This window comes from Pelodiscus sinensis, chromosome 1, assembly GCF_049634645.1.
Source record: "Pelodiscus sinensis isolate JC-2024 chromosome 1, ASM4963464v1, whole genome shotgun sequence".
NCBI classification, from domain to species: Eukaryota; Metazoa; Chordata; order Testudines; family Trionychidae; genus Pelodiscus; species Pelodiscus sinensis.
Window position 1 is genome coordinate 292267092 of NC_134711.1, and position 24707 is coordinate 292291798.

General features: G+C 44.0%; 1 long non-coding RNA gene across 3 annotated transcripts in view; it reads left to right on the forward strand.

Moving 5' to 3' along the window:
• LOC112546097 (uncharacterized) overlaps window positions 1–24707 on the forward strand; it is a 146209-nt gene that overhangs the window by 89348 nt on the left and 32154 nt on the right. For 2 of the 3 annotated variants that reach the window (XR_003089729.2, XR_012900691.1), the window contains exons 1-2: window positions 1958–2325; window positions 15759–15826. This is a non-coding gene — a long non-coding RNA (uncharacterized LOC112546097). Of the gene's footprint in view, window positions 1–1957; window positions 2326–15758; window positions 15827–24707 lie in introns of those variants that run through there. The other variant, XR_012900692.1, reaches the window with a different exon arrangement.

The following is a 24707-nucleotide window of genomic DNA, read 5'->3' on the forward strand; positions in this document are numbered from 1 at the left end:
AGACGTAACCTCTGTTCAGACCATCTCAGCATTTCTGGATTGTGTCTACCATGAAAACCTTAGGGACATGTCCCACAGTAGTGCTAGCACTGCTGCCACTCCACTTGTCCTTAGTAATAGGAGATTTGCTCCCGTAATCTGACTGCAGGCATTTTTAGTACTATGTTGTTTAAACTAGCTCTGAGTGTAGATAAGATCTTGATGTGAAAAACTTCTCTCTGACTCTTGCTATTGAGACAAAGCTTCCCATACTGCCAAATCCATCTATCCATCCATGCACTTATGACTGTCCTCACCACAATATCTGTACGATGAAACTGTAATCTAGCTCTTTTCATAATTCACCCCAGCATTTTTTATTCCTTGTACTACTTACTTTCCCACCTTCAGCAGTAGTTATTTATCACTATAAAGCCTTTAGAGATTAAATTATTGTGATTTGTGCCTGCAAAATGTCCTATAAAATACGAGGAAAATAAGGCCTCCAAAACAGTAGGGGGAGCACTACCTTTGTAGAGGGTGCAGTGTTTATTTTGTCCTGAAGAAGGCCAGCCATAATAGCTGACATAGTGAATGCTAGCTGGGAGCAGGACTTCCTTGAACTCATGGGAATGCCAGACTCTGGTTGCCAGTATAGTGATGGGTGTGGTAAAATTCCTCATTAGACTGTGTCCAGCCAGTGCACAGAGGTGAAGGTGATGGTGGTGGGGAAGTGCTATGTGACCTCTCCCTTTTGTGCAGGGAGTGATTGTAGCCATTCCCTCTGTCTTTGGCGATAACAAGTTTGTGTCCATGTTTTTGAGTATCAGTTAAAATAATGAAGCCAAAATAAACAATTTGCAGAAATAGCTCTTTCCATTATGAGCACCAGTGGCACAGATTTCTCTTCTGTTTTGCTGGTCCTTTACCAGATATGTCAGATTTATTTCCATATGGCATCTATATTTCTCAGTACACCCACACTGAATGTGTGTACTGACATACCGGTAGCAGTATGGAGCCACAGACACATGTTTCAAATTCTTTAGTCAACTGCAAAGGGGGCTGTAAGGCCTGAAAGAATGAACACAGACATATGGAATGACTGAACTTGTTGCCTGGAGAAAGAGAGAATTAAATAGAGATGCATTAAAATAGCATCAGCAGCTTAGATTTAAACAACAATTATAGCAGGTTCCTTTCTCTGCCCTCCAGACCAGCACAAACAGGTAGGCTGCTTTCGAGTTTATGAACACCAGTGTGTTGCTCAGCAAGTCCCCTCTACCAGTTCAGCTTTGTGCAGCAAAATACAACAGGAAACTTCCTCCTTAGCCCACTTTCTTAGGAGGAAGAGGGCAAGATCTTATGATCCTGGGATTCGGTATCTCTTTGCACCTGGCAGCCTCTCCTCTTGCACATCTCTCCTGTTCTTTAATTGTTCTCAGCTTATGGGTTGATTGCTTGTCTGCTTCCTGCCTAACTGAGCCATAGAATACCCATCCTCTGAATCAAGTCCACTCCAGTATGCTACAGACCAGAGTGGTAGGCCAGTGGTAGGCTCCTACCGTTCTGTTGGACTACTAATGAATAGAACTGGAGCAATGGTTGCTGTATTCTCCTTTAACTCTTAGCTTTGGACCTAGATCTTGTTGCAAGCATGCTGTTGAGATACCCCCTTGGAAGCCAATGTGAGTCGGTGGCTCACCTTCTCTGGTCAGGCAACAGGTTTGTGATGCTGTATGATTATGGCTGACCATTGATATTGTTGATATTGCCAGTGTTGTACAATTACAACAACTCTTGCACAGATTGTATCGTGGAAGGTGTCAATAGAAAAGTTACGCTCTATCAAGTAGGATTATGCTGATTAAATCCACGCAGCCTCTTTGTATCTGAAGTTATGAATATTGTCTATATACATTTATCTTATACATGTGTTGTATGCCTGGGTAATCCCTCCTTACCCTCCTCCCCCCAAAAAATTACACCACGTCTTGACAGCTGTGTGTTGATGATCCATTAAGAACATGCCACTCTCACAAAGGGCCATAGACAAAACTCCTTCACAAATTGCTCTTCTTGCGATGCCTCAGACTGCAAGGAGCCAGTGGCTCTTCCTACGATTCAGCAAAACATGCAGGGGCATGTAATATTCTCAGGAGATGCAGGGCTGCATCTTGGGCTGTGGGCTTTGTTTGCGAGAGTAAATTTCCATGCACATGGCAACGAATATAGAAGACTCTGGAGATCCCCATTCTGCCTCCTTCCTGTTCTAATTCTCTGGACTGTGGATTTACACCTAAAAGGAGCATCTTGAACTATGGATTGAGGACATTCCAATCTTCTGTAAGTTAACAGAGAGACTTTACAAGCCAGCACTTGTATATCAGGTCTATTCCATCACTGCTACAGGCCTCATATAAGGACTGTGCAATCATTGGTATATATATGATCTATTAGCGACTTTAATTCCTTTTCTTTTATTAATAAATCTTTAGTTAGGTCTAAGGATTGGTTGGCAGGGTGATATTTGGGTAAGATTTGTGCAGTATATTGACCTGAGGTTAAGTGTTTGATCCTGGGGGATTAGTAAGAGCCTCGTGTATGGTGAATTGGGTTTTCAATACCCTATCGCCATATTAGACCTGTCTGTTTGGATCAGAGCCAAGAGCTGGGATGTCTAAAGGGGACTGTGACTGGTTAACCAGAGTGGTACTGCAGAAGCTCTTTTGTTACTGGCTTGGTGACTCTAACCATAGATTATGCCACCGGTTTGGGGGATTATCTGCCCTAGTTTATGTTGTCTTCCCTGAGGGTGGCATTCTCATTGTGGTGCATACCAGGGAATTGGTCACAAAATGTTCTCAGAATAGTAGATCTTGCAAATCTAGAAGTGTCCCTCTGTAGTAGTGCTACCTCATGGTCGGCAGGTCACAAAGCTAACCAGGTGAATTATCCCACACCCACACAGGGGAAAGTCTTTGCCATTTATTCTGTTCATATGATGTGTAAGCACCTATTGCCATAGCAACTGTGTTAATGGAGAGAGCAAAATCCAGACTGAAATTAATCAAACAGATGCTGTGCTACAATAATACCCCCAGGTTCTCCTTTGAAAATGGAAAGGTAGAAGCAGGGTTGCAATTTAATGAAGGTTTTCTGAGAAGCCAGGTAGTTTTAAGATTGGTGAAGGGCCTGAAGCAGACCATTCCTAGTCACAAAGAGGCTTAGCTAGCAGTTAGAGTATATGGTAAGGGCATTTCTTTGGTTTGATGTGATTTAATTTTTGAGCTTTCTGTCACAGTTGATCGTAACTATGTTTCTGCTTTCTTATATTTCCTTTCCCGAAAATGAGGGGCAGAAGTGAAAGTGAAGAGGGTATAAGGAATAAGGTAGTGCCAATGAGTAGAAGGTGGTGTTCCCGTGAGTACAGCGGATGTGTCTGAGGACTATGATCGCAGTAAGTTACAGCAGCACCAGGCATATTTATTGTGTGATTACCAAGTGTTGCTGAGACACTTGCCTGACATACTTAGAAACTGGCTTTCTTCAATTTGTCTTTTTAAAACATGGGATGTTCAAAAATTTTAAAAACAACAAATAGTCTAGCAGCACGAAAGCTCATGATACCATCTACATGTTTTGTTAGTCTTTAAGGTGCTGCTAGACTATTCGTTGTTTTTTAAGCTTTTCCAGTTACAGACTAACATGGCTACACCTCTGACGCTATGTCTAGATTGCAGGCTTCTTTCGAAAGAAGCTTTTCCGGAAGCGATCTTCTGAAAAAACTTCTTCTGAAAGAGAGTGTCTACATAGCAAAAGCTCATCGAAAAAGCCATCTGGTTTTTCAAAAGATAGCATCCACACTGAATGGATGCAATCTCGCATTTAAGCTGTGATTACTGTGGACGGAGTGGACACCAGGGCACCTGTGCTTTTTCCTCTTTCCTCTTCTTTCGAAAGAACTCCCTCTTCCCTGTCTACCCCGCATTTTCCCAAAAGGGCTCTTTCGGAAAAAGGTTTCTTCCTCATAAAAAGAGGTTTACCAATGTTGGAAAACCCCCTCTGTTCTTTTGATTTTTTTTTCAAAACAATGCAATTGCAGTGTGGATGTAAGTGAAGTTTTTTTGGAAAAACCGCTGTTTTTCCGAAAAAACTCTGCAGTGTAGACATACCCTGAGACACAAGGAAACAGTTAGTTTTGGCAGTTTATACTCTTCTCCCTACCCCATCTACACCTTAATTCTTGCTACTTTTAGCTGAAAACTCTTCTTCCCTAGAACTTTTATTTCCTTCTGCTCTTCTATAAATCCAAATGACAGGGTCAGTGTAGGTAGCTGTTCTCTGCACAACCTGTATCCAGACTGGCAACCACTGAGATTTTTAAATCTTCAAACACTGGGTTGATAATGGAACAGCAACAAGCATGTAGGGACCAAATCGGAAAGGCTAAAGTTCAAAATACCTCACAACTAGCAAAGGATATAGAAGGCAATAAAATGAGGTTCTATAAATACATTAGTTGTAAAAGAAAGAGGAAGGAAAGTATAGGCCTGTTACTGAGCAGGGAAGGAGAGTGAGAAACATGTTGGCCTTCTCTGTGTCATATGTTAAATGTCTTCTTTGCTTAAGTCTTAACGAAAAAGGTTAATGGTGACCAGATGATTAATACAGTTGATATTATTAACAAGGGAGAGGGATTTGGGGTTGGAACATGGAAAAATAGGTTAAAGAATGTTAAGATAAGTTAGACGTATTCACATTGATCGGATCGGATGCAATTCGTTCTAAGAACTAGCTGAAGCAATCTCAGAACCACTAAAAATGAACTTTTTGCTCATGGAGACGAGGGGAAGTCCTGGATGACTGGAAAAGAGGATGGCGATTGGTTGTTCTCCATGTTCATCAAGGGTGGGGTATGATGTAGCTGATGTAATTTGCAGGAAAGGGATTTAGATTGCATATTAGGAAACATGATTGAACTATGAGGATAGTGAAGCACTGGGACAGGTTATCTAGGGAAACTGTGGCGTACCCATCACTGGTGATTTTTATCTGCAGTTCTCAAACTTCATTGCAGTGTGACCCCCTTCTGACAACAAAAATTACTATATGAGCTCATCAGGGGAGTGGGACGGGCAGAGCCTGAGCCCCTCCACCCGAGGCTGAAGCCCTCAGGTTTCGGCTTTAGTCCCAGGCCCAAGCAAGTCTCATGCTGCCTTTGGTGACTCTATTAAAATGGGTTGCAACTTGTGACCTATTTTGGGGGTCCATCCCCAGTTTGAGAACCACTGGGTTAGATGAACATCTGTCAGGGTTGGTCTAGGTGCACTTAATGCTCACCTCAGCACAGAGAGATGGACGAGAGCCCTACATTTCTGGGATTCTGTGAAAGCTCTAAGAAGACTTTTCATAACAAGACACCAGAAGAATGTCCTGGCACTGCTGTAAGACAAATGCCTTTGTACAGGGAACGTGATGGAATCTGGTTGCTTGGAAGTAAAGCTAAGCCCTCAGGAGGGGCATTGCTAACCTATATTTCTAAGAAAGGAACCTTTTGGTTGGGTCCCACTCCTGCTTTTATCCAAGAGAATGGAATAGTTTCCCACTGAAGTTGATGGAACAGATTCTGCTATTAGATTCACAAAGGACTCTGCTACACAGGGGCTGACTTCACCTCCAGTGAGGGGTGATTTATCCCCCCCCATCCAGATCCTGCCTCCCCCATTCCACCTCTTCCTCCAAACCCCTGCTCTGCCCCATCTCTTCCCCACCTTCTCCACTGAGTGTGTCCCATCCCTGCTCCTCCTTCTCTCACCCAGAACTTCCTGAATGCTGCAGATCAGTTGTTCGTGGCTGGGAGGGTGGAGGAGGATTTGGTCAGTGTGTCCAGCATTGGGCAAGAAGCACTGGGGAGGCGGGTGGGGAGGTAGCTTGACTGTTGGTGGGTGCTCGGCACTCACTAATTATTTCTGTGACTGCTCTAGCCCTGGAGACCGATGAAGTCTATGTGCTGCTGTACTCCATTTTGTCAGTGTCAAAGGCTGAGTTAAGTTATATTTGTCCTGGCATGGAGAAGGGGAGGACAAACAATGTCCTTGTACCTTAAGAAATATGAAGGTTCATTTTTTTTTCACTGTGATGGTTGGAGCTGTTGGTATTTGCTCAATAAATCTGAAACTAAAAAGGGAAATGGAGTTCTTTTACCCCCACTGTGTTTTTATAGCTAGAAAGTTTGGGGGTTGGTTCCTAGTGGCAAAGTAATATACTGCTTTTATTCTCTTTGTTATAACAAATGTGATGTGATTACAAAGCAAGGGCAAGAGGCTGCTGCACTCTCCTTTATTTATTTTTTGTTTAAAAAAAATGCCCAAAGAGACAAGTGGTTTGGCTGTCTAGAGGGGAGAGGATTATTATAAGATGGGGGTGTATTGTGAGGCATGGTGCCAAAGGCTGAATGGCTTTACCCACCTGCTCGGTGTAATAATCTCCCAGAAATGCACTGCCTGAGGTACTGTGTTCCTATTATGAAATTTTAGGAAAAAATGGGGAATAAAGGTCACTTCTGTTCATTTACTGTGGATTAATGGTTTAGGGCTTGCTCTGACATCATTAACAGCCAATCAGATGTCTCCCTTAGTGTTCAAAGTTCTAAAGCCTCATTTTCTGTCTGAAAATGCTTGCACCATGCCTGTTTCCAACCAGTACAATCAGCCTTTTGCCTTAGTAAGAACAGATAGCACTGTTAAAAAGCAAGACAGTGTGCAAGTTTCCCCCAAAGTCCTTAATAAATACACTCGTGATATTCTTCTTTCAGTAGGGTCTGGCTTGAGAAGAGAGAACTTTCAAATTGCAGCCCAACCAAAAGCAAAGAATTGTATGTGAGTGTGACTATTTGTTGTGTGTCTCTCTATTCCAGGGAAGGTGGGGGAGCGACTCTTACATGTAAAGATGAGAATTTGCACCATTCTTTATTATGACTATTGTAACGCCATGTCTACATTAGTAGCTTAGAGCGGCACAGCTGTACTGATGCAGCTATACTGCTGTCAGGTCCCCTGTGTAACCATTCTATGCTGGGTTCTCCTGCCACCGTAATTAAATCCTCCAATGAGTGATGGTAGCTATCTCCTCAGGAGAATGTCTTCTACTGATACAGTGCTGTACACACTCATGCATCTGTCGGTGTTACATATATCACTCAGAGGTGTGCTTTTTTCACACTCTTGAGTGACATAACTACAGGGACAAAAGTGCTAGTGGAGACCTAGCTGTAGTACTGCAGATAGATATATATGCTTGAGGTTTAAGCTCATTTGTTGAATCTGCCCTTCTTTCAATGCGCATGTGTTACTGATGAAATTACACTACACTGACGTATCCTTCCTCTAGTACTAGAACCTTCATTGTAAGGGTCACAGTAGTTAGATTTAGCACCAGTCAAAAAACTGTATGTGGGGGAGTCAGAAAAATATTAGTAGAATCATTTTTCCCTTGGAAAATATTTTCTAGTGAAATCCCTCATGATTTTTTCTGTCTAGCTTTTGGTGTTTTTTTTTTAAATCCTACAATGTAATTTCTTTGTTTTCTAAGCTCACAGTTATGACGATACATGGCTAACTAAGGCCCAACTAAGGCCCAACGAGCTACTGCTAACTCATTACACTTCTATCTTGTATGAGCATCCTGGTCACAACATAGTGGGCAGGACAGCTCTTGCTGAATGTTACTTATCCTTCCCCATTCTTCCCCATTCTTCTTGTAAAGGGTTGTTAAACTCCAAGTTCTTAGAATCTATTAGTTATTTTAATGTTGCCAAAAGGAGACAGACTGGCAATCTATTTTCACAGCTGTAAAATGGGGATAATGATATTTACCTTCCTTTGTTAAACACGAGATCTAAAATCTAAAGATGAAAAGGGCTGTACAATGGGTACATTTTTGTTTTGATTATTTTAACTGTGGTTTAATGATGGGGGCAGCTGTTGACTGGGACCACCAAACTCATTTCATGTAGGCCACAGACCAGCCATTATATGGTAACAGTTTTATCACTATCTATAATTTGGGATTATTTGTACATCTATACAGCAGGGCTAAAGCCAAAATAAGCTATGCAACTTGAGCTATGTCAATTGTGTAGCTTAAGTCGAAATAGCTTATTTCGGCTTTTGGCGCTGTCTGCATAGCAGGAAGTCCAAGAAAAAGCACTTTTTCTCCAACTTCCCTTACTCCTCATAAAATGAGAGTTACATGAGTCAGAGTAAGCAGTCCTCTAGCTTGACATTATGTTGAAATAACTGCTTGTAGTGTGGACACGGACTATGTTATTTCAGAATAACGCCAGTTATTCTGAAATAACACAGCTGTGTAGACGTACCCTACATTGGAATAGTGAGATGGAGTGAAAGGGTTTATAGACTTTGGCCAATTGCTCTGAAGTATCCAGTCCCTCAGATGTTGAGAAAGTCGTCACCAGATTAAATTGTTTAGATCACATTTCCCCTAGCAAGAAAGTAAGGGGCAGAATGCCCCCAGTGTTTATCCTTTGCTGCCTTTTATCTATTGATTAGACCTGTTTCTGCATATGATGATCTGACATTGGAATTTAAGTACCTTGTTAAGAACTGATGTTGCCTTGTCGTGTTTCCAGTGAAGGTTTCAAATTAATATATTTCTAAGGCTACATCTAAGACACTGCACATCAATTTCAAAATAAGTTATTCCAGAATAGTCTACACTACAGGGAAGCTTCAAAATTCATCCGAGGCAGGCTTCCCTAATGTAGACATCATCTCGATTTAGAGCCCCAGGAGGCACTGGGGAGAAATAGCTTAGAATGGCCCTGGTGAGGGTCTATTTTGAAATTGCAGCAGTGGTGTGTCTATACATGCCTTGTTCCAAAACAGCTATTTTGGAATAGGCGTCATTCCTCGTAGAATGAGATTTACAGATTTCAGAATAAACTGCCTGTTATTTTGAAATTATTTTGAAATAACAGAATGGCCGTGTAGACGCTCGCATTGTTATTTCTGAATAATGGCTGTTATTCCAAAATAACTTTGCTGTGTCGACATACACATAGAAGCTTTTATTTTACTTACCAGGTGTGCAAAGTAAGAAATGAGTACAGCATTTCCAATATTTATACAGATGTCAGAAATCTCTAACAATTTCTACCTTGGGTGATGTAATACAACAGTATAACAATGCCATGTGTTTGAGGGCCCTGATCTAACTCAGTGCTTAGGACTGTCTTAGTTTCTGGGGACCTTTTTGTGAAGCAGGGAAGTTTCAATTTCTGAACTCCAAGTGATTGAAATTTGCGACCTGCCTGCCTGACACTAGGAATCCTTCCTCCCCACAATTTACAGCTATGTGCAGTGATGGTGGTTGCTCTCTGAACATGACCAGTGAGGGAAGGCTGAAGGAACTGGGTTTGTTTAGTTTAGAAAAGAGAAGATTGAGGGGGGACATGATAGCAGTTTTCAGGTATCTAAAAAGGTGTCATAAGGAGGAGGGAGAAAACTTGTTCATCTTGGCCTCTGAGGATAGAACAAGAAGCAATGGGCTTAAACTGCAGCAAGGGAGGTTTAGGTTAGGTTTAGGGTTAGACATTAGGAAAAAGTTCCTAACTGTCAGAGTAGTTAAACACTGGAATAAATTGCCCAGGGAGGTTGTGGAATCCCCATCTCTGGAGATATTAAGAGTAGGTTAGATAAATGTCTATCAGGGATGGTCTAGACAGTATTTGGTCCTGCCATGAGGGCAGGAGACTGGACTCGATGACCCCTCGAGGTCCCTTCCAGTCTAGTATTATATGATTCTATGACTGAGGAAAGCTGACAAGGTGAACTCAGAGCCAGTTTATAACAGTGGCTAAAGGTCTTAATGTATCTGGCTTAAGGCAGAGTAGGCCCGGACTGTCCCAAAGATCTTCGAATGAAGCTGTGTTACTTCTTGACATTAATAAATGATTGTTGGTGCCATGAGACACATCTCATGCTACTTTCCATGCCAGCACTACAAACCAGCTGTTAGTGGATTGAAAAAATTTTATTTCCAACTTCAATCTGTTTTGAGTACCTTAATAATATACACATATTTGGGGCTTATACTTTGGGATTCTTCAGGATATTGAAACATCTGTTCCAAAAATGCATGTGGGGAGGGGGGAACTGTTTTATCTTTAATACCAAACATACCAGGAAAAAATGCATACAGAATTAGATTATCCAAAAGTTTAGGAGGATGGGGAAGCCAAGAGGGCTTTTGATTCATTGTTTGAATTGGCCGAATCATGCATTACACAATGCACTTAATTAATTAAACAAAACTGAAGAAGAACAAGATGATGATTTGGTCAGTTGTCCATTTTCACCGAAGCCTATAGCTGAAGAACTTATTTCCTGTAGCTTCAGGGGGTAGCTGAGTTAGTCTGTTACAGAAAAAAAAACCAAATGGTCTGGTATCACTTTATAGTGCTAGGCGATAGGGAACAGCCAGCATGGATTTGTAAAGAACAAATCATGTCAAACCAATCTGATAGCTCTCTTTGACAGGATAACGAGTCTTGTGGATAAGGGAGAAGCGGTGGATGTGGTATACCTAGACTTTAGTACGGTCTCGCATGATATTCTTATCAATAAACTAGGCAAATACAACTTAGATGGGGCTATTATAAGGTGGGTGCATAACTGGCTGGATAACCGTACTCAGAGAGTAGTTATTAATGGTTCAGAATCCTGCTGGAAACGTATAACAAGTGGGATTCCGCAGGGGTGTGTTTTGGGACCAGCTCTGTTCAATATCTTCATCAATGATTTAGATATTGGCATAGAAAGTACGCTTATTAAGTTTGCAGATGATACCAAGCTGGGAGGGGTTGCGACTAATCTGGAGGATAGTCATAATTCAAAATGATCTGAACAAATTGGAGAAATGGTCTGAGGTAAACAGGATGAAGTTTAATAAAGACAAATGCAAAGTGCTCCACTTAGGAAGGAACAATCAGTTTCACACATAGGATATGTCTACACTACAAAGTTAATTCGAAATAACAACCGTTAGTTCGAATTAACTTTAATAGCGTCTATACATGAAAACCGCTTAATTCGAATTTCGTAAACCTCATTCTACGAAGAGTAACGCCAAATTCGAAATAGCTGTTTCGAATTAAGTGCTGTGTAGACACTTAATTCGAAATAGGGGGCCTCCAGCTCTTCCCAGGGAGCCCTGGTGGCCACTTTGGGCACAACCAGGAAAACTTACTCTCCTCTCCCCCCAGCCCAGGAGCCATTAAAGGGGTAGACCCTTGCCACAGTGCCTGTGCCAGCTCCAAACCTGCCAGCCCAGAGCCAGCAGTCGCCACCGGGGCCCCTGACCCCGTGGCCCCAAAACATGAGCCAGCAAGCGACTGGCAGCCAGCCCTCCACCACTACCCAGGAGCAGTCTGCCAGTTCCCAGGAGCCTGACGGGCCGGAGAAGGCAGGCACCTTCCTGGTCCAGGGTGGAGATCATGGACCTTATTCAGGTTTGGGGGGGAAGCACCCAACGTCAATGATCTCTGCACTAGATGGAGGAACGCGGCCATCTATGGCAGGATAGCTGCCAGCCTGGCCATTAAAGGCCCTTCTTCCCCGGGCTTCCCCCTTCCAGCTCCCTCCTCCCAGGTTTCCCCCTCCCCTCTCCCACCCTCCCGTCTCCCACCTCCTTTCCCCAGTCTCCCCAGAGTTTCATTCCCCCTCTCCAGTTTTGTTAAATAAAGACAGTTCGTATTCATGAAAAAACGTCTTTTATTGACGCTCTCCCGCAGGGCCTCCTGGATCCTGACAGCCCCCCCGATAGACCCTCCGGATGGCAGCCTGCAGCAAGTGCAGCCAGGCTGATGGCAATGACCCCACAAGATGCACTGGTTTGCCCAGGGACAGCTCTGGCTCCATGTGGCTGAGTGCAGTGGTGTCCCGAGTGCGGGCACTCAGGGCACTCCAAGACAGGATTGCTTTGCTGTCCCTCATGGAGGTAGACAAGCAAGTGGGGAGCCCTGAGAACTGTCTTTCCGGGGTGGGGGTAGGGTCCCTTTAGGCACGGAGCTCAGTTAGCCTCAGGCAGTAGCCCCACACACTAAGTCCTAACCTGATGTCCTGCCGACACTGGTTCTGGCCAACCTTAACTTCAGTTCAGGGTCCACTCAGCGTGGACGCACTATTTCAAAATAGCAAAACACTATTTCGAAATAGTTTTTGGGTATAGATGCGTTATTTCGAATTAGCTTAATTTGAATTAACTATTTTGAATTTACGCTGTAGTGTAGACATACCCATACAAAATGGGAAGCGACTGTCTAGAAAGGAGTACAGCAGAAAGGGATCTAGGGGTTATAGTGGACTACAAGCTGAATATGAGTCGGCAGTGTGATGCTGTTGCAAAAAAGCAAACATGATTCTGGGATGTATTAACAGGTGTGTTGTGAGCAAGACACGAGAAGTCATTCTTCCTCTCTGCTCTGCTCTGCACGAGTTAGGCCTCAGTTGGGATATTGTGTCCAGTCCTGGGCACCGCATTTCAAGAAAGATATGGAGAAATTGGAGAGGGTCCAGAGAAGAGTAACAAGAATGATTAAAGGTCTAGAGAACATGACCTATGTTTAGTTTAGAAAAGAGAAGATTGAGGGGGGACATGATAGCCGTTTTCAGGTATCTAAAAGGGTGCCATAAGGAGGAGGGAGAAAACCTGTTCATCTTGGCCTCTGAGGATAGAACAAGAAGCAATGGGCTTAAACTGCAGCAAGAGAGGTTGAGGTTGGACATTAGGAAAAAGTTCCTAACTGTCAGGGTAGTCAAACACTAGAATAAATTGCCCAAGGAGGTTGTGGAATCTCCATCTCTAGAGATATTTAAGAGTAGGATAGATAAATGTCTATCGGGGATGGTCTTCTAGACAGTATTTGGTCCTGCCATGGGGGGCAGGGGACTGGACTCGATGACCTCTTGAGGTCCCTTCCAGTCCTAGTATTCTATGATTCTATAGACTAACAAAACACATAGATGGTATCATGAACTTTTGTGGGCACAGCCTACTTCTTCAGATGACCAGAGTTATGAGTTTAGGATGTGCACAGCCAAAGTAAATAGGAGAGGGGAAGGGTAGGGAAAAAAGGAAGGGGGATGGGAGATACGGAGCTAGAGGGAATCAGTAAGTATCTGAAGATTGGGTAGTTAAAACGATGCAGATAAGAATAAAAGTCAATAGATAGTATCGTTCCTGACATAAGAGTCTACACAAAGAGCTGTTTGCACCTTCAATGGCTGTTAAGTTGGTAGTGTCCAAACCAACTTTCATCAGTCCATTAGCATGTGAATTGAATTTGCCGATGAACTCCAAGTCCAATGCTTTTCTATGGTTCTACTAGCCAGATCCACAGAGAAGCATTGGAATTAGAGTTAACTACCCAATCTTCAGATACTTACTGACTCCCTCTATCTCTCTGTCTCCCACACCCCTTCCTTTTTTTCTCTCCCCTGTCTCCTTCCCTTCTCCTATTTATTTTGGGCCTGCACATCCTAAACTCATAACTCTGGTCATCTGAAGAAGTGGGCGGTGCCCACGAAAGCTTATGATACCATCTACATGTTTTGTTAGTTTTTAAAGTGCTACCAGGCCATTTGTTGTTTATTTCCTCTAGTTAAAGTAGATCATAGCAGTCATGCAGCTCAGCAGTGGTAGTGGCTGTTGTCAAGGTTCTCCTCCTTATGTGGTGACAGAGAATCACGCCACTGGGGACAGGAAAGAGAAGGGTGAGGAGAATGGGAGAATAAATATATTTGGAAGGAGGTCGCAGCCCCCCCAAAGGCTGCTAACCAGCCACACACAAGTGTGTTCAGGAGCTTTGCCCACAGCTCCTCACCTCCATTGCTGTACATACAGTCTTTTTGACTTGGTTAGGAGGGAGAGTCTATACTGATAAAACCCCATAGAAATGGGGGTCTTTTCAGTGCTCACTGGGGCATAGAACATCCTGCAGGTGACAGAAGAGTAGACAGGGGACTCCCATCCATGATGTCCCTCTTTGAGTGCTGCTGCTTTACCTACTGATGGGAATGCTGAAAACCCCAAGGACACCCCAGTCAGCTACCAGGTCCCCCCACTACTGCCCCATCATATTCTCCTGTCCTATGAGCTCCTACTTCAGCAGCTGAGGAGGAGGGAAAGGAGAAGCTCTTGGGAGCAGGGCTAATCAGTGAAAGAGAGAGGAGAGGATGCTCTTTCTGAGCACAGAAGGGGGAGGGAGGGCTTATGCTTTGCTGTTCTCCCCTTAGCTTACCTCCCAAGTGTCCTGCATTATACAGGCGACCCCATATCTGTCCTTGACTCTAAAGTTGTGCCATGGTTCTGCATTGTCATTGCAATATCCCTAAACTCACTGATTTCTTTAATGTTTTGCTCAGCAGTTTTCTTGGTTGCAAGCTGCACATCTCGGTGCATGAGGTCATCAAGTCTCAGGTGCACAACCAGCCATTGCTGCACTGTAAGTGAGTGGCACATGGACAGCTGTCATGTGAAAGGTAGCCCCACTGGCAGCTGAGCAGTGTACTTCAATCTACACAGCACAGTGGCTGGCATCGGAGGAGCTGTTTGCAGGTGGCTGGGCTTTCTTGTGCTAGGGGAAGTTGCCTTGCTTCCTCTGGTAGCTCGAAATCTAGGACATCTTCCAGGTTGTGGTGCTGCCTCCCAGGACGGAGAAAGGGGCAGCCACAGACGGGCATAGCACCTCGTGAGACTGTTCCCTGAGCAGTCAGCTGTGGAGCTGCCTGGGCTGGCTGTATTTCTCCAGTGGCGTGTGCAACAGGCTCTCCCAGGGGTTGGGGAGTGCATTTCAAGGCCAGCTTTGGGGAGACTGTCTACTGCTGTAAAGTGAGTCCCCTGCCGGTACTCTTCCTCACAGGCAAGGGTAAGCCCCCCTTCTGATGGCCTGCAGAACTGAGGGCCTGCTGCATGGTCACACTACTCCTTTTCTTTGGGCTGCACTCTTGAATTCTGGAAGCTGGAATAACATGCCTCCTCCACCGTCCCCACTTCTGATCTTAACCCTGGCTGTATGTGTGAATCCAAACATCGCTGTTTATTTTTTGGTTGTTGTTGGTTTTTTTAAAATTACTAATTTCTTTAATGTTTTGCACTTGCAAAACAAGTGGCATTCATGGTGGGCAGTAAACAGTACAGCAAAGTGCCGGTCTCTAAAGTGCTTGCATAATTTTCACGTAGGCATCTTTTTGTATGCTTTTAGTTCACATAAGAATTGTTTTGCTCCATTATCGTAAGTCACAGGCTATTTGCATGCTAGTGTGTGTATTAAAAAAAAATCTGTGTTCAAATACAATAATTTGATGCTTCTCATTTCATGGAGTGTTGTCCTTCATTGTCTTTTATTTCATCGCTTGGGGGTTGAGAGTTATGATTCTTAGTGTAAATATCTAGCCAACAGAAGATCTCTTGGGCCTGATTCCAACCAGTTCTTTTCTAAGCTTTGCATCCACTGCTTCTTTTCATATCATCTGGTATCATGCCTGCAGAAGGCTTTCATGACAATAGACAGTAATGTAACTCCTCTCCTGTTGTTACAGTGAGCAAGATCACCTTTTCTGGGTATTCCGATATTGATTCCATGATTCACAAACTTCACTGAACAGCTTTTCAGTTTCATTATGATGATTAGTACTTAGTGCTTTTAGCAGTTCTGCAGTGATTTGATCATCTCCCGCCAATTTGTTATTTTGCAGCTTCTTGATTGCGGGCTGTACTTCTGACATCTCCATTGGACCCATGTGAATGGCAAAGTGATGATCAGGTCGGTATGGGTTTGGGTGTTTTTTAAGTCTGGTGCTGAAGTCTGTTAAAGATTTTTTTAAAAATGCTTTGCCTTTCTGTTTGTTTGTTCCACCTCATTTTTCCACCTTCACAATTGTTGGCTCGTTTAATTGTCGAGGAGTCGCTATCTGTAAAATGATGAGCAGTGCTATGTATAATTATTAATCAGATAATCCCAGAATGTATAGCTTTTCCTTTTTTGGTGGAGGAAGGAAAGGATTCTTCATGTTCTAGCCACATCCCTCTAGTGTCTTCCAAACGTTTCCTCTGCTTTACACTCCCCCTACTTTTGAAGTCCATTATCTTTCCTGCTAGTGGAGACAGAATGAAGCCTCCTTCAGGGACTCCTCACCAGTGCCAGACTCACAGTGCAGAAGACTAGGGACAGGTATTGAGTTTGGATCTTCTTCATGTCTATGGCAAGTCCCAGCACACTTATATAATGTGCCCAGGAGCGGCCCGAGGCTGGCTGCGGCAGCTGGCGCCCCAGGCAGAACGCGCGATCAGTACCCCCGCCTGCACGGCCGTCAATGGCGTGACGTAATCATCGGGCGCTCCAAGTGCCTCGTGACATCATCATTGGGTGCCCCGGGTGCCCCATTGAAGGCAGCGCCCTAGGCGACCGCTGATTCTGCCTATACTTACGGGCCGCCCCTGAATGTGCCCACGCCTTTACAGGAATTTTTTGCCAGAGCTAGTAGAGCCTACTTCTCCTGATTCCATGTCCTGGCCTTTAGCCACATGAAAATCCTACCTTAATAAATTAGGTGAAGAACAGGATCACTCAGAAACAAAGCCATGTGCAAGAACAATCATTAGCTATCCCCAGTAGGTTAACTGACTTGTGGAGCACACCAACACAAGTATCATTAAGATATCTGTTTTAATGCTATAATAATACTCTTCATAGACTCATAGACTCATAGACTCCAAGGTCAGAAGGGACCATTATGATCATCTAGTCTGACCCCCTGCACAGTGCAGGCCACAAAATCTCACCCACCCCTCCTAGAATAATCCTCTCACCTATATCTCAGATATTGAAGCCTTCAAATACTTTGAAGACCCCAAGATGCAGAGATCCTCTAGCTGTGATCTGTACCCCATGCTACAGAGGAAGGCGAAAAACCTCCAGGGCCTCTGCCAATCTACCCTGGAGGAAAATTCCTTCCCGACCCCAAATATGGCTAATAGATCCCTTTTCATCTTTCAGCCCTTACATCTAAGGTTTCCCAAGTGCTTGACAAACCCAATGAAATAAACCTTGCAACAAAGAAAGAGAAAGTGTTATCTGCCCAGTCCTGGGGATTATAATCTGGCTTTGGCTAACATCAATCGTCATTAAGGTTTGTTCATGTGTTCAATAGCCGCCAAGTATGCTGCTGCTGTGTGGGAGGCTTGGGGCTGTAATTCTTACCTCCTCATTTATGATTACAGTCTTTGTGAGCACATATTTTGTTCTGTTTGGGGTGGATGGGAAAATAATGTTTTTCAAAAGTACAGGACATTATTTGGGGCATCTGATAAAATTCATGAGTTGCATGTTGGCTTAATCTCAAGGGGTATGTCTACACAGCAAAGTTATTTTGAAATAACAGCCGTTATTTTGAAATAACTTTCCTAGCGTCTACACAGCCAAACTGCTATTTCAGAATTAATTTGAAATAGTGGAACGCTTATTTCAAATTTGGTAAACCTCATTCCATGAGGAATAACGCCAAATTTGAAATAGCTAAATTGAAATAAGTGCGGTGTAGACGCTTATTTCGAAATAGGGGGCCTCCAGCCTTCTCAGGGTGTCCTAGTGGCCACTGTGGGCCCAACCAGGAAAACTCCTCTCCCTCCCCCTCCCCGGAGTCCTTAAAGGGATAGAGTCTGGCCACAGTGCCTGTGCCAGCTCCAGGCCTGCCAACCCAGAGCCAGCAGTCACTGCCCCCAACCCAGTGGCCCCACAACATGAGCCAGCAAGCCACTGGCAGCCAGCCCTCCACTGCTCCCGAGGGCCAGTCCCCCAGCTCTCAGGAGCCTGCTAGGGGCCGCAAAAGGTGGGCGCCTTCCTGGTCTAGTGCGGAGATCATGGACCTGATTGAGGTTTGGTGGAAGGCCTCCAATGTCCATGATCTCCACACTAGACGCAGGAATGTGGCTGTCTACAGGAGGATGGCTGACAGCCTGGCCACCAAAGGCCACATGTGCACCCAGGAGCAGGAGTGCATGAAAATAAAAGAGCTGCGGCAGGCACATGCCAGGGCCACAGGGGCCAGCTCCCAACCAGGGGAAGACACAGACAGCTGCCCCTATTTCAATGCCCTGGACCACATCCTGGGGGTGAGATGGTCTGTGCTCCCCAGGTGGTTGTCAACCCTGGGGCAGAGGGCCCTGACCAGGGCATCAAGGAGGAGGAGGAGGAGGAGAGTCAGGAGTCAGAGGGAGGCTATCATCACCACCCCAATAAGCCAGGAACCCCAATCTGCTCCAGCAGACCTGTCACCGGTGTCATCTCAGGCCAGGGAGGCAACAACAAGTGAGTGCCATCACTGTCCCCTTATGCGCGGGTGGTGGTGGTGGTGGTGGGGACGGAAACCATGGACTGTGCATGTGGGTCTTGCTGTCCATGGATCATGCAGCAACCTGTGCATGTGCGAGCACGTGCCATGCTACCCCAGGCATGTGGCCTCCGCTGTGAGGAGGTAGGACACTCTCCTGACTCTGGGGTGGGACACAGCAGTACACCCTCCCTCCACAAGGCCACTGTACACAGAGGCAGGGGACATCTACTCCATACACACACACATACACTATATACACCACAGGCGCCTGAGTGCGGTCTTGAGGCAGCTCCCGCTCCCAGGGATAGCAGGACATTTCGAACATGGCCTGAGTGCAAGCACATTGGCTCTGATAGTGCAGGGAGTGGTCATCCTCACCTTGCAGAGGGGGGCTGGGCTTCACTCACTGTGTCCCAGGGATAACTGACCACTTCTCTTGTTTCTCCACAGCCGCACCAGCTGTGTGTGCAGGGCACACCACCCTGCCCGGGACATGCTCCCGTACCCGAGGGCTCTGCAGGCCCACCCATGCAGTGGAGGGGTACCAACAGCAGCACCTGGGGGCACTGCGAGCCCTGCACTGCACCCTCCAGCACTGGGTGCAAGAAGACCTGCAGCTCCGGCAGGAGCAGCTTCCCCAGGGCTGTGCCATCTGCCAGCACCTGCAGACCCTGGTGCAGAGTGTGCTGCCTCCTGCCACTCCAGCGCCTGCTGCCTCCCCAGCTACCGCTCCTCCTCCCACTCCTTCTCCTCCTTTTGCTTCTCCCTTCACCTCCTCCACACCCTCCATCCCCTCCCCATCCCTCCAGGGATTTCGAGGCCCCTGCACCCGTGGTGCTGGGAGATAGTTGGCCCAGAAAGACCCCCAACCATGAGCCCTGAGCTTCCCCTCCCTCTTCTTCCCCTTGCTTCCCCCTTCCAGCTCCTTCCTCCCAGGTTTTACCCTCCCCACTCCCACTCTCGCTCTCCCTTCTCCCGCCTCCTTTCCCCAGTCTCACCAGAGTTTCATTCCCCACCACCCCGTTTTGTTAAATAAAGAGAGTTTGTATTTATGAAAATATGTGTATTTTATTTTACACCAGGAAGGGGGTTAGGGAGGGGTAAGTGGAAGGACGTGAGGAAGGAATGAGGCACAAGTCCCCAGTGGGGCAGACCAGGGAGACTGTTAGTGCTCCTCAGGGTGGAAGCTCTCCCGCAGGGCCTCCTGGATACTGACAGCCCCCCGATGGACCTTCCAGATGGCAGCCTGCAGCAAGTGCAGCCAGGCTTACAGCAACACGTCCAAGAGAAGCACCAGAGCACCCAGGGACAGCTCTGGCTCCATGTTGCAGAGTTCTCTGATGTCCTGAGTGAGGGCAACCAGAGCACACTGAGACAAAAATGCTTTGCTGTCCTCATTGAGGTAGACAAGCAAGCAGGGAAACCTCAGAACATGCTGTCCAGTGGATTGGGGGGTGGGGGGTCCTTTAAGCACAGACCTCAGTTAGCCCCAGGCAGCAGCCCCACACATTAAGTCCTGACGTGGTGTCCTGCCGGAACTGGTTCCAGCCAGCCTTAAATGTGATTCATAGTCCACTCTGTGTGGACGTGCTATTTCAAAATAGCAAAATGCTATTTCGAAATGCATTTTGTGTGTAGATGCGTTATTTTGAAATATCTTATTTCGAATTAACTATTTTGAAATAAGATATTTTGAAACAACACTGTAGTGTAGACATACCCAAGGAGAACTCTGATGAATTTATTTTGGGAGGAGTGTGGGGATTTCTGAGTATGTGTTTCTGACCTGAGTTATTTTTATTTTTGATATCACAGCAACCTCACTGCAGGATGTGTGTTAACCAGACAAACCTCTAAAGAGGCTGAAAATAGCTCACCACTCTATGTAAAGGGGGCAAAGTGGAGATATCGGAAACTGGGCTTTTTACTTTCATTATTCATGGTAGTAGTATCCATAGGTCCTGATGAAGAGTGGGGTGCTTTGTGGTAGGAACTATAGAATCATAGATGAAGACCAGGAGGAGTCCAAGGCGGGCTGCGGCAGGTGGCACCCAGGCGGAACGCGCGATCAGTGCCCTTGCCTGCACGGCTGTCAATGGAGTGACGTCATCATCGGGCACCCCCGGTGCCCCATTGAAGGCGGCGCCTTAGGCGACAGCCGAGTCAGCCCATAGTCACGGGCCACCCCGATGAAGACCAAGTCCCCAAAAGCTTTTTGAAGCAATCTAAAATGAGAAGGAAATGGTGGGGAAAAGGAATAACACAAACAAGGAAAGGCTTACCAAATATCATGCAAATCTTACTTTATATATAAATCCCATGTCTGTAAGGGTGGCATGAGGGCTGAAGGCAGGAGAAACATTAATAGAAGCCAGGGAGTAGGAAAGGGAAGGATGGGGAACTTGAGGTGAAGAGAAAGGTGTATAAGGAGAAGAACGCAGCTAGTGAAGGGAAGGACCTGTGGGATTTGTGTATCTTCAAAGAGTCCATGTATGTGTGTTTGCTGGTTTTGTCCTCTTCAATTTTGTTCTCCTTGATAAGCGAGCTTGAAGGATGCTGTGTGGTATGGCTGGAATAGTTAAATTTTGATGCCCAGAATTTAGACTCAGGTGTTTAACTTCAGGTAGCCAGTCTGAAAATATTGGTCTCTTTGCATCAATTGCAGGGGAGTTTCTACAATGAATAGAATATTAGCAATTCAGATTAACAAATTACATGTAAGACACTTGAATGGCTTTGCTCCCTTGTGTAAAGCCACCATTGTAAGCATCCGATTTGATAGTGCAAAATGTATCTTTCTTCTTCCTGTATGTTCAGGTCATGCTTCCTTTCTGACTGCTCAGGCTACATAGAGTGAATAGTGATTGTACGTAAGCAGTCAGAACCTAAGGCCCAGGTGTGTGTGAGATCTACAGAATTTAAAAAGTGATAATAGCTGGTGATGTGCTTCAGTGCGTTCTTGCTCTTTGTAACCTGGTTTGCAGATATTACTGACTTTATGCTGAATTAACTTCAGCTGAATTGACCATCCATTATAACCATTTAAATCATTTAACAGTTCTGTTAGCAGTAAAGCAGATTTAAAGTAAACCCTAACTTTTTTAAATAGAGGTAATGTGCTTTTCTGGGAAGTTCATCTTTTCAATTATCTGTATTTGCAAAAGCCATGAGCAAGCTGTGCAAAGCACCCAAAAGAGTGTCAGTCAAAACTTTATAATACACCATGTGTTCTGAGTTGACAACATATTTTACTGAAAACCTATTGTAGAAATATTTTAGGAAACTGTAAAAAATAGTAGTTGTAAAGCAAGGTACCTAATTTATCATAAGCCCGACTGTTTAGACTTTGGAGGGAGTAGTAATTTGTAATAGTTCTAAAAATTACCGGATGTAGCTTTTTCATATTATAAGAGTGTCATGATTTTTAAGTTTGATAGCATGGTTACATTACAGTTAAAAGTTTTGTCCATTCTGAAAAATTCTGCAGGTTTCAGGGGCATTCCTTGTACTTAAAATGGAAAATGGCTACTACTGGAACTGGTAATCTCTCAGACTGGTAGGACTTCTTTAACTGAGATCTATGCACCTCTGGAAATTTCAGAGGTAAAATCAAATGTTGATAAATCGCTTTCAATAGCACTCATTACTAGCTCCGCTGTGTTATGGGAGATTTTGGACTTCAATCCTGTTCCTCCTGGATATTGAAGCTTAAGTATTGTCAGACTACTTAAGTTGTGAGGGGTACATTCCACACTGAAGGGAACAAAAGAATCATTTTTCTGACAGGCATTTTTAAAAAATAGCAGTGGTCTGAAGCTGCTGATGAAATGTTCCTCTTTGGTAGAGAAGGTGGTGAGGCGATATTGGAATTTCCTTTACATTTAAATAAATTCCTGGATAATGTTAATAGTTGTAAACTCTTCTTTTTGCTACACCTGTGCAGTCCCACTGAGGTTCAAAGATTTGCAGAGTGTAACTGAGAGATGAATGTGATCTTAGGAGCATACTGTGAAGAATCTTTCCTTTGTAGCCTACAGAATTGAATGGAAGCGAAAAAAGGCGAGGATTGGAGAAAAGGGCATTGAGGAGAAAGCACACAAACCAGTTTAGAAGGATGCTTCTGTGGGAGACATTTAACGTGACAGAAAGCATTACAGGTAGCCATAAAGCATAGTCTGTGCTTTTACTAGTACTCTACAAAGTAAACATGATTTCCAACTGGAGGGTCTTACAATTACACCCTTTACAAGATGGGTATTGTAAATAGCAGCAGAGTGTGTTGAAAGGCTACAGAGCGAGAGAAAAATCATAAAATGAAAATTGGTGGAAAGCAATTAATCCAAACGGAGATTAAGAAATGCTTTGCTAGAATGTAGGCGACCCTGTATGGAAACGTTAACTTCAGCATGGCACACTTACTTTTATTTCTCCACCCATCATGTTCCTTCTTCCTACCATCTCTGTGTTGATTTTTAACATGACTCAAGGAAAAGTTGAGTCTGTTTCATATCCTTTACATAGTCAACAGTCATCTTTCCTTTGTGTTTAGAGTTTTCTATCTGGACCAAATGAGTGAAAGGGCAATTCAGTTTTATTTAAGCTTAGCCACTCTGCATGTCTGCCAGAATACAGACAAATGTTGAGAGGGACAGCTGTTCACAAGAAGTTGGACTAAGACAATCAGCTTATTTCATGAAAACCAAGATGAACAGCTGTCAAATAGCAGCAAAATTTCATCACTAGTGAAGCTATTAGGAAGTTCCGAGCTGAAAATTTGCTTTAATATTCAGAAGTAGGGATGGGCAAATGGTATTTTCTTTTCTTACTTCGCTGGGAATTAGGAAAAATCAAATTTGGAGACTGCTTTCTCAACATTTGTGCTTGGAGTCATTAGTCATGTGGTACAGAAGTTTTCATTTACAGCTTACCACTCCGTTACATACTCACGTCATTATACATGGTGACAAAGGTGTTATCATCTAATGACTCTCCTGTGGCCTACTTGAAATGAGTTTGGTAATCCCCGTCCAGTGGACAGGTGTCCCTATCACAAATCAGCCAATAAAAAACTACAAATACTTATGCAACACTTTTCACCACTAGATCACAGAGTGCTTAACCAAGTCAGGTGGAAGTATCCTTTTCCTAATTGTACAAATGGGGAGATAGATTGTCAAGCCACCCTTTTCATCAGCATCAAAATAGTTAGTGTAACTAACAAATTCTAATAGCTTTGAGTTTAACAGCCCTCTCACTTGTGTTCTGTGAAAGAAAAAAAGAGGAAAGAATGAGCAACATTCAGGAAGGAGGGCAGTACTGTAACATTTGGAATAGACAGTCTACAGCTGTTCACTGTGTTGTAACGAAGTGCTCATATAAGACAGACGCGCAATATTTAGCAGTATCATGTATCCTCGTCACTGTGAGCTTCGAAAACAAAATGGAATTCAACTATTTTTTTTTCTTCAGTTTTTTAAAAAGTGAAAGTTAGCCAGGAAAAAAAATCATGCGTTTTCGCTGGAAAATAGTCTCTACATTTCACTAAAATTGTTCTGGCTTTCCCTTACTAGACTTTAAGATTAACAACAGTGATCCTTACAGTTTAAGGAATGGAACATCAGAGTTTTCTGATGTTCAGAATGGATTGTCTAAACTCCTCATATAAACAGCTTCATTGAGGTGGAGTAAAGACTGTAAATTTTACAGCTGATTGGGAAATGCATTTTATTTCCCATGAAAAATTGTAAACATTTCTTGCTGAATATTTTGGGGCTTTTGTTGGCAACATTTTCCAGATTTTGGTTGTCCAAAAAGCAAAGCAAAACAAAAACACCCAGCGTTTTTTTGTAAAGAAAACATTTTGATGAAAATAGAAACTTTTTCATTAAAATTTCTGTTAACTTGAAAAGGCATTTTTCAGGACTTTTTTCCCCAGTGAAAATTTTTAACCAATTCTAGTAAATACTCATCAATATCTTTAAAAAGCTGGTAATAAAATGTTACCTCTTAATTCTCACCACCTTGTATTCTCATCTTGTCATCTTGTGATTAAAAAAAAAGAAGACAAGATTAGATTTCAGCAACTCAAGAGTTACCACCTATAACAGACTCTTTTTCAATAAGGCAATTAACACCATCTCTAAAAAGCTATCAAGTACAGACTTTGGAATTTCTTCTTTAAAATGCTTTAGGGGAAAGGTAGCAAGACAATGGAAGGGCTCCCATGGACTTCAGTGGTTTTGCATCAGGCCATAAGTTATGATTAAAAGTGTTTGATGGTGGTGGAAAGTAGGCCGGCATAACTTCACACAA